Source organism: Neopelma chrysocephalum, unplaced genomic scaffold (assembly GCF_003984885.1).
Source record: "Neopelma chrysocephalum unplaced genomic scaffold, ASM398488v2 Primary Assembly neopelma1_194, whole genome shotgun sequence".
Lineage (NCBI taxonomy): Eukaryota > Metazoa > Chordata > Aves > Passeriformes > Pipridae > Neopelma > Neopelma chrysocephalum.
In genome coordinates this window covers 730340-744611 of record NW_020897856.1, presented here as the reverse complement: position 1 = coordinate 744611, position 14272 = coordinate 730340, and positions in this window count along the sequence as shown.

The following is a 14272-nucleotide window of genomic DNA, read 5'->3' as shown; positions in this document are numbered from 1 at the left end:
ACTGGCACTGCCACCCTCACACGGTCGCCCTTTTCTCCCCCTCTCCCAGAGAATCGCAGCACAGCTCCAACCGTCAGCATCACCATCGCAGTGCTGCTCCTGGGTTCCACAGCCTCTGCCGGGGGATTTTGGTGGTGGAAGCGCAGGTGAACACTCCTTCCCATCACCTGCTGTAAGATTTATGGGCAGGTGGGTCAGACCAGGAGCGACAGCTCTACAGGGGTGAACTCCCTGGCTCTCAGTGCAGCTCACGGTGTCCCCCTTGCAGGAGAGGTAATGAGGCTACATGGGAAACCCGGGAATTCATCAGCTGAGGCCTGGTTGCTCACCCAGCAACAACCAGCTGCTCTCCCTGTTCATTTCATGTCCCACCCCTCACCCATCAGCACTGACACCGCTTTGTTCTGGAAAACCACAGCATTAAACAGCTACAAACTTCCCCCGATGCATGGGGCTCCTGTGCCTCTCACCCTCCTTTACCCTCAAGAGTTTTTCCCAGGAAACCCCTCAGCACACTGCAGGGACTCCCCATGGCAGCCAGGAAGATTGTCCCTTTTCCTGTAGTTGGTCTAGTTGGTCTTCCCCTGTCATGTCAGAAGTCCATGCAGGTGCCTGGGGGATAGTGGGTCATGTTCTGATGGCGGCTCCAGCCATGGCCTCCTGTGCACCCACAGCCCCTCTCTCTCCTCGAGGCAGCTCCAAGGTAGCCTGGCCACCGCTGTGCTGCTGACCACGGCTGCACATCCCTCCCTGGGGCCATCTGGGGCTACAAGGGCAGGGGAGGTCTCCTCCTCACCCAGCTACACCAGTCCCACCGTCTCCAGGCCACAGCAGGTGGGAGCTGCCCTTGTCCAGCCTCGCTCACCCCCTGCTCTCCCGCGGGAGCTGTGAGCTGAGAGCACGGGACACAACGGGGGTACCCCGGAGCCCCATTCCCGGGTCAGGACGGCGGATGCAGCCCATGGCCAGGCAGCACACCCGTCTGCACCGGGGGTAGAAAAGCGGGATCTGGTCACCAGCCCCAGGTGACCTCCCATGAGCAAGGGGTTCCCCCTCACCCGCCCTCGCACGCCTCCTCACCCCTCTTCCCACTGTGTCCTTCCTCTATTTCCTTCCCCCTTTCCCACTCCCACATCCTTCCCTCTCCCCACACATCCTCAGCCCTAGCCCTGGCCCCTTCCTCATCCCAAACTGCCTGTCCCCTTTTCCCCCTGCCCAGCCTTACCTGTTCCCTTGTCACGTCCCCCCCCATGTTCCCGTGTCCCCCACTCAGGCTCCCTGCCTGACCCCGAGCCACCCGCCAATGGTGACCCGTCCTGCACCTGACGTCACCTGGTGCCAGGTAGATCTCCGGCCGCCCCACCCCGCGCTGCCATTGGCTACGCCGCGGCTCATTCGCCAATGGAATCTGCGCTCCTCCCTGCGTCATCGGTCGCTGGGCAGGTTGTGGGGCGAGAGCGGCGAGGCGGGGCCGCATTTCCCCGATCTCCGGCCCCATCCAAACCCCGCTCCCTGTTCCCAAGCAGCTGCCCAGGGCTTCCCTCCGACTCCCCAGGTCCTCGGATCCAGCCTCCAGCCGGACTTGCCTGTGGTATTTAAGCACAATGCATTACAAGAGATAATACCGAGCAGCTGTGATTCTGGCTGGGCATGGAGAGGAGCGAACCTTTTCTGTGCGAAATGGGGGCCGAGAGATGGGCTGTGACCTTGGAGGCAAGTCTCTGTCTCCAGGATGCTCCATTGGCTTCTGAGAGTGTGCGGCAAAGGACCCGACAGCCTTGCTGGTGCAGGTTGAGCTCTGATTGCTCTCTATGTGGGTTGTATCTGTCCTCAGCCTGGCACACAATGGCTTCCAGATGAGGAATGGGACTATCCCAGGGCAAAAGTGAGCAGTCAGAATCTCAAGTCTGCTTTTTTCAAGGCAATCGGGTGAAAATGTGCTGTTAGAGCCGTCTGCACTGCTTACCATTTTGATTTCAGTGCTCTCACCTGGTTATTATCTTGCAGTGTTTTCGCAACATAAAAATTAAATACAGAAAGCCAAGTCTTCCTCATCCACACGTAGCCCTTTCCCACAGCTCAGGATGAACAATGTAGGTTGAGTGTATGTTGATGGAAGGCACAGAAGGGTTCCAACCCTGATCTTCAGTTTATGAGTTACCCTCTGCTTGACAGAAAGGACCAAGGAGGGGGAATGTCCAGAGTGTGGCTTCCCAAGTCACCATTCTGTGTAAAGTAGCCCTGCTGTCCTGTGGATGGCTGAAAACCTGCCTGCCCATAGGAGGTGGGGAATGAGCTTTTGCTTTACCTATTCCACTGTGTTTACTTCTACCCAGGAGTTTTTTCACCTTTACCCTTCTGATCCTCCTCCCCACCCCACTGGGAGGGAGAGAAGGAGAGAGGGAGGGAACAAGCAGCTGCGTGGGGCTGAGCTGCTAGTGGGGGTTAAAGCAAATCAGTGTCCCTGTCCTGTGTTTGGGAGTGCCTTAGAAAGGAGCTTTCTGCTGGGATTTGCACAGCTCCTGGCCCAGGAGAGCCACATCTGTGACCATCCCACAGGTCTTGCCAAGACAAGCTGTGACACAGGGGTTTTGTGTCTCCTGCTTCCCAAGCAAAGCCAGAAATAGTGTTTACCTTATGAAACGCCCGTGGGTTGTAGAGGATGTCTGTCAGGAAAAAATTGCGTCCTGCTGCATTGGCTTTGAACTAGTTCTGGTAGAAAAACAGACCACCAGATTGTCATTAGAGGACTCTTGAGATGCAAATCTCTGTATGTCCCAGAGTTCACTCACTTAGAGGGTCATCTGCTTTGAGAGCCCTCTGCCAGAAGAACGTGGACTGCATAGGTGGGTGTTTATAGATGTGTGTGTTGTACTTCCCAGTGGAATAATCACCTAAGGCAGAGAACAGCACAGAAACAGTTAAGTTCTGGCCTTTTTCTCAAGTCCAGGAGTGAGTTTCGCCAGGAGGTGGCCCTCCTTAGCAGTTGCAAACAGCTGCCATCTTTCTGAGAACTTCTACAGCTCTTTCAAGCAGTGAGCTGATTTGCAACCAGTAAAGCAGAGTAAAAAGAAAGCGTGTTTGTTTTGTGTGAATGAATGGCTGGAGAAATACTACTCACGTGTCCAGGTGAGATCTTGGTGGTTATCTTGGGAAGCCACATTCTTCCCATTCCTGGTTGGAGAGGGCTCCAAGTAGTCACACAGAGGACCCAGAGGGCAGTGCCTTCTGCAGGATGTTTTGCCCCTTTAACTTGTGTTCATGGGGACTTTCATTTTGGCAGGATTGTGATTAAGGTAAGCTGGGATGGAAAGTATATGAGAGGATACCTGTGTGCAACTGCGTGTTTGAAGAACCTTTGTAACTGGAGAAGTTTGAGTATCCAGTTTCATGAAATTCCCTTCACAGGTGACTTTTTCCTCCAAGAAAAACCCATGAGTTGTACAGTGCCTTGAAGTGCCAAAGGGTAAATTGCTGAGCACGAAGGGGTTTGCAACTGCATTGCTAAATTGTCCTAAAAACTAAATGTGTCTCCTGCCAGCAGGGTTGAGAGTGAGGCACTCATCCCAACTTCAGTATCACTTCCTGCCCAGCTGAATGTGTCTCCACACAGTCTTAACAGTCATTGAGGTCCCCCATCGATATTTCCCAGGAATCTTGTGCTGTCCTGGGAGCCATCCTTTCTCCTGTGGTACTCAAGGTAATTACCTTTCGGGAGATCATCAGTAACACACCCCTTAACTCCCCTGCTACCACCCTACCATGGAGCTCCTGCTGCACCTCCTCACCTTTTCCAACCAGCATAGATAAAATTATTTGAGATAATATTGCAGAAGCCACTGCAAGAAGCTGATATCCTTGCAGATGCAATAGCAGACACATGCAGCACTGCAGATGCCTGTGCAGGTATAAAGATTATTGCAAGATGCAGGTGCCAAAAGGAAGGTAGATAAGTGGCAGATAATGCTGCAGATGGAGACACTCTGGCAGATATAGATACTGTTGCAGACAGATGCAGGTAGGTTTGTTAGAGGTTGGTTTTTTTTCCAACTGAATCGACAGCCCTGAAGAGAGCAGAAGCAGCCAACGTGGTGCAGAGAAACCCAAAACTCTTTGGCCCTGCCTCCCCTTGCCCTTGTGTTTGCATTGATTCTTCAACAAGTCAGGAAGTATTTTTAGGAAAAGTACAGTGAAAACAGAGCTGCCAATGCTATACTCACCCAAGAATGTGACATTCTTGAAGTGGTAAAATGCCTGCTGTTTAGTTTTATCCGTGGGAGGGTTTTAGGAGTTCAGTTTTACTCTTGACTGACTGTACTTTGATTTACTGAGATGGTGTGAAGTGGGAGCCTCTCCTCCAGCACAACCCATCTGGGGTGGGAGAGAAGCAGCACAACCCCCAGATAACAAAAACACACTGAAGGAGTTGCAGAGCAGTGCTCTGGGAATTGGGTTATTTCCAGAGAAATTAATATGTCAAATAGAAAAAAAAAAAAGAGAAAGGATGTAGGTGATGTAGGTGCTCTCAAGGTATTTGGGGTGCAGTCCATCAGACCCATTTTGGTAAAAATGAACCAGTTAAAAGACCAATTGTGAACTGAGATGGTGATTCAGTGTCATTTATTTCTGGTTTTGAAAACTCCAAAGAGCCATCTGAGCAGTTTGTTTCTCTTTCCATGTTTCTAAACAGATGCAAGGTAAGAATGAGTCACTGGTTAAAAATAAAGCCAAGCCTCTTATCTTTTTATATCCCTAAGCAGAAAGTGGGATGTGCTGCATTAATCAAGCCATGATTGGAAGTCCTGTGTAAGTTAGGTGTACTGAAGAGGGAGAACTGCTGAAGCTCTCCTTTCTCTGTCAATTTTCCCTGTCTCAGGAAAGGAAGAAACAGAAACTTTTGGTAAAAAACTGTTACAGGGAGTATCTTTGGTGGGCTCTTGCTTTCTGTGTACACATGAATGAAATTGTGATTTACCAAGACTCCCTTGAGGCAGTCCTAACTTTGTGGGTGCCCAGTGCAGAGCAGTAGAACAACAAAGTTTTTCTAAATATTTTCTACTGTTGTCTGTACTTCACCATGCCTGTGCTAAGAATCTGAATCTAAGTCATGTCCCATTAGGCTCTTATTTTTTGGGCATATTGGTCATGGCCTGATGCCAAGAGCTGTCAGAGTTAATAGGTGTTGCAAAGGAGCAGATGAGCTGCCAGACTGTCTTTCATCTGCCTCATCACAACATCAGATGTGGCACTGCACTTGTGTCACACCCACCAGCTCAGCCCAGGGGTCCTGCTGCCAGGATTTGCCTATTCCATGGTAAATCATTGCAAGTCTTCTAATTATTTGGGGAAGCCCAGAATGAGCACTGACTGTCTGTTGCCTTTTCTCCCCCTTCCCTCAGTGCTGTGCCACTATCTACCACATACACAGAGCATCAAGATTAGACCAGTTTTGGGGAGAATCCTTCCTCCATCCCTGTGACCCCTCTTGCATGGGGTTAGGGGATTGTTTGTGTACTGGGAACCCTTCAGCTGTCACCCAGTGTCCCATAAACCATGCTGGTGAGATTAGTCTGTTAGAGCCGCCAAGTGACAGTCAGGGCTTTGAGTTTTTAAAAATGCTTCCTGGGTTTGGCTTTACCAGCTTAGACAGTGGGACCAGCGTGACTTACTTGTTTAACACGGGCCCTGTAAGTGAGAAAGATACTCTAATATCATCCAACATGTAATTTTGGAAGTATCACTGTGTTACATGGCCTGTTTGACAATGTTGTAACCTACTTTAGGGCCTTCTGACCTAATCAGATAGACCAAGATACAGAGCCTCTGCAGCTGGAGTTGGACTCAATCAATCACTCACATTGTTTAGGTGTGGAGGTCACTAGTTCGTTTTTAAACAGTAGAAAGGAGGACTCTGGGCACTGCCAATCTGTCAACCTCACCTCTGTGCCTGGGAAGATTATGGAACAGATCTCCCTCCTAGAAGCTCTGCTAAGGCAATGTGGAGGATAGGGCAGTGATCTGGGACAGCCAGCACAGCTTCACCAAGAGCGAGTCCTGCCTGACCAACCCAGGGGCCTCCTACGATGGACACTGACCTTCTGGAGCGAGTCCAGAGGAGGCCACAAAGATGATCTGAGGGCTGGAGCTCCTCTGCTCTGGAGCCAGGCTGGGAGAGCTGGGGGTGTTCAGCCTGGAGAAGAGAAGGCTCCAGGGAGACTTGAGAGCACCTTCCAGTGCTTTATAAATACTGCTTACAAGAAGGATGGGGACATTTTAGCAGTCCCTGTAGCAATAGGACAAGGAGTGATGGTTTTCCACTCTCTTCACACAGCAGGACTGCGAGGTGTAATGCAGCCTCCAGCACACCACTGTGGTCAGTGGGGCTAGAGGAGACCTGAGGAAGGACCCCAAGTCTGCTGGTGTTTCAAAGCACTGCACACAGCTCTGAATCTTTACCCAATTAGCTGAAATAATTTATTTAAAAAGAGCATCATAGACAGTTATTTTTGTTTTAACACAGACTCCCGGTTTTTTTCAACTACTATAGTGCAAATCAGCGTGGCCAAAATAGGAACCCAAATAGTTTGTCCCTTGTTCTGTTTTTATAAGTGTCTGTGATTTCTAGTTGCATTTTTGCGCATCACTGTATCTCAGGGCTGAAAAAGGTCAAAGTCATCAAATTTCAACTGAGTCAGGAGAAACATGAGCTTTAAGGGGCATAAGTGACACTCCTGGTGCTACTGTTGGGTTCTGGCCTTCTCCCTCTGCAATATTTTCATACAAAAGGCAGAAACCTAAACCACCATATGCAAGAGTTCACCTTAAAAGCAATATCACAGGTGAGCAAAGGCAGTGGAGATCTGCAGCAAAGAAAGAGCTTTTTCTTCACCTCCATATGACTCAGGAGCAAATTTTTACCAAAACTGGGTTTTTTGTCAGGTAGGTGATACCAGGCATATCTGTTGGATGTTTCAGTTCCTTTCTTGCCTGTCCTTGACAAGAATCTGTCTCTTAAAATATCACATCCTCAATATAAACCCAGGAAATTTAATGGATAGGTAATTTTCTGATCCAGAAAAGGGACGACTATTTGCTCTCTCTGTGTGCACGTGCCTGTGAACAGAAGCTGCGGCAGAGGTGGATAAAGAAATCATGCCACATCATAATTAATAAGATAATGTTCTGCACTATGTAGTTAAATCACCGATACTTCCCATTGACCATTATGAATCTCAACAAAAGTTAATTAGAAAAACACAGTAGCCACAGAATAAGCTTGCCAAAGGGCATGCAGGCATTATAAAGCTTTGTTCCCCTTTGTGAGTCACAGACCCTGTAAAAATTGCACATAACCATGCAAAGGAACAGCCTAAACATCAGCTTTGCATATCCTAAAAATAGGAGTATCTGACATTGTTTATATTCAAGCTCTTGTGGCTGACCATGTTCATTCAAGAGATGATTAAGGGGAATGGAGTTAATACTGATGGGTCATCTGCAATCACCATCTTGAATATTCCTGCTTAGAAAGATCTCAGTTATGTCTGCTCGACTTCAGAATAACTGATTGAATAAACCTAAAATCAGGGCTTGGGTTGCTGCATCCTGTGCCCCAACACAGCAGCACGGCTTCTCCATAACCAGTGTCAGTCCAGCCCTTTTCCCAGTTACCCCAGCTATCCACATGAGCAAATTCCAGTTGCTGTATGTTACCTGTGCCCGCAGGTAGATGCTTTGACCATGAACAGAGAGCAAGGATTGAATGGGTTGAATAAAAGCGATGGTGTTTACTATTTTTATTGGTGTAATGGTAACGCAAAGATTTTACCATTATTTGAATGTGCTCCATGTAAAGAAATGAAATAAATAAGCTCTGGAACGTGAAGGTTTTTTTCACTTGGAACAATTGCATTTGTCACAAATTAATTTGATTGCTTTAAACAGTAATGTCAGGGCAATTTAGGATGTTATGGGCAAACAGGGATCTCTGGACAGCACTTTGGCTGGAGAGGATGGCAAAGATCTTGACGTAGTAGACAAGATATAAAGAGACAAAGTATAAAACCTGTTTCCTGCCAGAATCTGACAAATATATTTTAGCTATGTTAGCTTATGTTCTAAATCAAATCTATTCCTTGATTAAAAAAAAAAAAAGAGAGAGCAAAAAGAGTCTGAACTTGTAGTAGTTTCCTCTGCTTAGTTGAATAATTGCAATCTAATTCAACCCATAAGGACCAAGGTTTGAAAAATGTCTGCTTGAAATAATGGGAGTTTTTGTTGATGTGGATTCCATGGGGGCCAGGATACTTCCCTGAGGAGGAGGGATGTAAATACTTCCAAGCATGGCTTGATTGATGCATCGCTTGAGATTGAGCCCAGACTTGTCTCTACATAGAGGGTGAAGCCAAAATATGGACAAATACACACTTTGCTGAAGTCTGGAGCTATTTAAAACTCAATTGATCATTTCTGCTGGGAAAAAATATAGGTTTCAGGGAATTTGCTTTTGAAGTGATCCATTATGATCTCTCAAGCCACTACTGCTTCTGATCAGGCAGAAATGAGTTCTAAATATGTCTGCCCAGATATTTCTAACTTCAGCAAAAGTAAGTTTAAAATTTTGAGAAGCCTTATTATTTATTTACTCAGTCACACTTTCTTTACTGATATGGAAGGTGGGTTTGTTTGATCTGCACGTGCAATTTTTGGCAGGTGCCAGCAGACAGGAATAATGGGGTTTTACTGCTGACAGCCCTCTTGGCAAAGGACAAGCTTCTTACTCCCAGTTCAAGACTTCTTCTACTGGTTCAGGACTCTTCTGTGCAGGGTGGATGGCAGTGCTCAATAGTGGCCCTGCTTGTAGGGAGGGCAAGGGGAAATACTCCAAAATAAAATTCTGATTTACAAACTAAAAGACAAAGAAATTAAAAAAAAATCAAACCAAACAACCAAAAAAATCAACAACACACACACCCCTCCAAAAAAAAAAGAACATCCCCCCCAAAAAAACCCAAAAAACAACAGTCCCATCAAAACAAACCATATTCTGATTTTCAAAGAAAACTTGAGAAATTGCCTGAACTAGAAGCTATTGAGGGACATAAAGTAGTCAAGTAAAAAGCAATTTCAGGTAATCTCTGGCCAATCCTGCTGGTATGAAGTAATTCAGTGTCTTGGTTAATGCAGCAGATGATGAACTGAGGCAGCTGGAACAGACCATGATCATTTCAGCTAATTCTATTATGGAGAGGGCAACAAGAGGCCTAATCTCCAGCAGGAAGGGCAGCTGAGGGAACTCATCTATCCCCATAAGCACCTCCAGAACTTTACTGGGATGCCCCAATGAAGCAGAGGAGCTCAGGACCAGGGGGAAAGTGCCAGCTTTGTGCTGTGCACCCATATGCCAGGGCAGAGATCTGAGCATCAGCTGAGGATGGAGACACAGAATGACAGAAAACTCTGGAATTAGTTAAGAATGGAAGTGACACAGAGCTATGATAACTGGGTATCTCATGGCAGATGCTTCCATCTGGTGAGTAGTTCTTAGTGTAGGTTGGGAGGACAATCTGACGCATGTTTCTGGGCCAACAGGCACGTGGGAAAAGACCTGGGCCTCGGCTTAGCCCCGTGAAACCTCTTGTTTCCTCCTGCCAAATGCCTGCAAAACCTCCCAAGGCGAAGAGGCAAAATGATTTATAGGTGAGTTTCGACATGCATGCGTGAGAGGGACTAAATAATACTGCCTCCCAGAGAGGAAGCGGTGGAATTGTGCTTTCCTTTTTTCATGTTTTAAGAGAAGGCAAGGAGACAGGAGGATGTTTGCAATAGTCAGGCCTGTTTGAAAGCCCAGAGCCATGCTGCACCACCTGCCTGGAGGAGCCAGAGGGACGTGGTGAAATAATCCAACCATTTGATGAGGTCCACAACGATCAGACCTCATTGTCATCACATCATTTCTCTCTTCCTCTCTCTGTGTGCACATACCTATGTGTATACACACAAAGTGTGTGTATAAAAATACCGAACACTTAACCCCTCAAATTTCATACCAAATTAATAAAATCTCCCTGTTTGGGTGGGTTATCCTGTAATTCCCACTTCTTTCGTGAAACATCTCCTGCTGGCGGGCATGACAGGCAGAAATCTGAGACACCAAGGTACTGGTACCTTTGGGGACTGACACCAGCAAAACAGCTGCTAATGAGCTCCAGGGGAAAGCCTTTATTGTAAAAATAAATTACCTGATGGATATTACAAACTGAAAAGATTAAAACCTACCCGATCTGTGAAATTTTTATCCCTCGTTCAAACAATGATCCTTGAATGCTCATGAAACCTTCTCACCAGTATCAGTTTATCAGCAGCTGGCTGCAAACCAGGCACAGACTCCTCAGGGGCTGGAGTGGGCCTTTGAACAGGTATTTGGACTCTGATCCAGCCATACCCTGCAGCCCTACTAATGACCTTGAGAGAGGACAAGGCCCTAAATACTAATAATCAGGGTTTTCTAGGCCGTGGGTTTCTCCCAGATGGTCATTAATCCCCAGAAAATGTGTACTGGCCTCAGTTGTTAATGCCTAATTAACCCCATAATGGCAACATCTCTGCCATAGCTACAAGCTTTCTATTCCCCTTTAAGTTGCACTGAAGCCTCCAACACTGCCCAATCAAGGCACACGCTTTCCAAGAGGCCCAGCAGCCTATCAATTACACCCCAATTACCGGGAAAAAAGATCCCTGTGGAGTATAGATATGTCAGATGACACTTTGTGCAGCTGCAGAAAATTCCTTAGCCATTAAAAACCTGCTGATCCCAGGACTGTGTGTGCATTCCAGATCCCTGTATCAGTGCTCCCGTGGAAGTTACAATGCAGGGAAGGGCTGTCAGCTGTGTTAACATTTCTTGCAAAATACACTTTCCCAGGATTTCCTTCAGCTCCAACAATCAGAGCAGGAAAGAGCAACTGTGACTAAGTAGTTTAATAAAATTATTTTCTTGTCACCAGCAGTAGGTGACTCAAGTCTTACCTCCTGCATCCATGATGACTGTTGGGAATTACCAGATCCTTCTGGCTGTGGTACACAGCACAAGCTTCACATCATCTTTATTCAGCCCCGTGGAGGGCTATTTTGAGCCCCATTGTAAGAGAGAAGGAGGTAAAGCAAAGGGGGGATTTTAATCCTCCCTCATTTTGCATGCCAAAGTCAAATAATCTGGTAGGATGTAGGTGACCCTCCCACTACTCCTCACATGGGGGAGACAACCCCTGCACCTCTGGCAGCGAGGTGTGAAGCGTTTCACCTGATGCCAGCTCCTCCAGACCTGCTTGTTAAGTTTTTCTGTCTTAGGCAGTTCCTTCTTCAGCAATGCCTACCTTATTCCTGGTCTGTAAAAACAAATTATCACCTTCCCTCCTGTGCTTTCCAGCAGGTTGTTCAGCAGAGTGGGAAGTGCATTTCCCTCCAACTAAATTGTGTATTTCCAAGCTACTTACTGCTTGGAGCAAACAGATTTAGATAAGAAGGGAGAGCTATCTCTCTGTCACTTGTTTCCAACAAATAGCCTGAACTTAATTAATTCTGGCCTGAATTTTGGAAGCTCATCCATCCTGGCCGAATTACACCTCTCTTTATTGCCTTCTCTATTTCATTATTTCTTGTCCTCTTGAAATCTCTCTGAGAGCTGCAGGGCTGATGCTCCTTGCTCACACGGGCTGCCTGCAGCACGATCCCAGAGCTGAGTGGCTGGGAAAGGATGCAGGAACTGTCTCAGTCATTAAACAATCAACTCAAAACTGGCCAAGAGATAATTTCTCTCTTGAAGATAGAGTCTAAATATACACTGTTCCTATTCCTCCCTCCAGTATAGAATTTGGGGTAAACATCCTAAAAACATGCAACAAGTTATTCTGGCCAGCTTGATTCCTAAGTGCCCTTTTGGGCTTTCTGGGCATATTTTGTAGGTAGAATAAGAAGCTCTTAAACTCTGTTCAAGGCCACAGCAACTTGCAAGACAATCTTGATACATAACAAAGAGAAGGGTCACGAATCCACATGGATCCTGTTAATCCTTTGCCAGTACTATTTACCTCAGCCCTTTTTTTGGTGGTTTTGGGGTTTTTTCTCTGTTTGTTTTTTGATTTGGTTTGGGGTTTTATTCTGTTCAAGGGGAATAGCAGCTCTAGCAACTGTAATTGCTACACAGATGGACTTGAATAGCAAAGCTGAAAACTGAAGAGATCTCTCTCTCTTTCCTCCTCCTTTTTTCCCTCCCCCTCCAACCAGAGTGATCTGAGCATTGTGCTAATTCATCAGCTGATTCAACACTTTTGCTTGGAAATTTTGTTGCAGCTGATAGAGGTCACCTTAAGTAAACTGCCAGATTCCCTCTGATAAAAAGCTGAGAATGGAGACAACAGCTCCCTTTAGGGACTAGGATTTGTTTTCTTTAATGCTATTTGCCTTTTGATGAGGTGGGGGTTTATTTTGGTTTTTTTTTTATTTGCTTGTTTTGGGTTTTTTAATTTCTTTTGACAATCTGTGATTAGAAGCTTCAACCAGAGGAATACACACATTACTGAGCAATAGTATGTTAAATTCTAATCCTCACAGCTGTGATAGGTAGGGAAAGAACACTCAAAATGTTATTGCTGTCTACATTAAGTATGTTGGTGCTGACAGATGGTTTCTTGTGAATTTACTGTGGTTGTTGTGCAAAAGAGAAGGGAGAAACTTCTCCTAAAAACCTCTTCAGGTATTTTCAAGGTAATCATACACTTCCTTTTTTACTCTAGAATGAGTTTTAATACTTTGAAATAGAATGGGTTTTTTGCTAACATAGGCTATATATCCTGAATAGCCTGGAGGATTTTAAGTTCATTTTCACCTAGCCACGAATTTTCCCTGATCCACTTGTTCATCTTATTTGTATGAGCTTCAGTAGAACAGGTTTGAAAACGATTTGGCTAAAGTTCAAACCTGTTCAAGTCTATCAGCTGTGCCTGAAACCTACCTGAGGGCAAAATATCCGTGTTCCAAGGCATCACCCCCACAGCAAGCCACACCAGCAAATCAAACCCTTGCAATTTGGACACCCAGGGAGAAACCATAGAGCTTTTCTCCCAGGTGAGCTGAGGAATTTTTGATAAAATGTTGTGGTGGGTTGCCCTGGGCTGGACATCAGGTGCCCACCCAGCCACTTCATCCCTGCCCTTCCCAGCTGGACAGATATTGCACTCTGGATTAAGCTGCCCAGAGCAGTTGCATTTTTAATTTAAGACGTTTTAAAAACCTTTTGGTTCATTATTAACCTCTAATTAATGTCTGGAGAAAAAGTCACACACTCTTCTCTAAGAGAAATTCTTTTTAATTTAGTGAGAAAAATAAGATATTTTGGCAGAAGGTTTTTACAGGAGTAAAATACAACCAAGAAAAAAGCATTTCACTGAAACATTCAGCACAAAGATCCGTTCCACAGGGAACATCCACTAAAACAACCCATATACCAGCTTTAGTAAAACAGTTCATTGGTTTTAAGTTACCCACAAGAGAAGGAAAAGAGTAAAAGAAAGCAACAGCTTAAAAGGGGTGAAGAAAGAGAGAAGAAAGAGAGAGGGAGAGAGAGGAAAGGAAAAAAGAAATGGTTACCGACAAGATTCGATGATTCACGTGGTGCCAGCTGGAGAGGTAGAAGAGAGAGAGAAAGGAGAGGAGGAAAAAAATGGTTACCTACTCACATGGTAGTAGGTAACCTCACTCACTTCCTGCAGGTCCAGGCCCAGGACCCCACACACACACACACTCACAGTGAGCTGGTTCCATCCCATATCAATAATTCAGTGAGATTCGGATCCAGGATCTCACAACAGGGGAGAGAGAATAAGATGGAAAATGACTCATGGGTTGAGATCAGGCACTTCACTGAAGCAGAAGTGAAAGTTTGTGTGTGCACAAGCGAAGAGGAGAATAACAAGGTTTATTCTCTACTTCCCATGAGTGAGAGATGTCCGGCCACATGGACTTCAGCACATGTAATGGGTTCTTAGGAGGCAGCCACTGGAAACAAGGAATGCCCCCCTTCCTGCTCCTTTCCTTAGCTTTTATATCTGAGCTGACATCACATGGTCTGGAATAGGCAGGAAAAAGCAACAGGCAGCAGACACCAAACAGAAGACAATTTTTTTTCATCTCTTCCTGTTACAGTCGTGGCCTATAAGCCAAAGAGACAGTTTTACCCCACCTTTGTCTGTTGCTGCCATCCTCTCCCTAATTA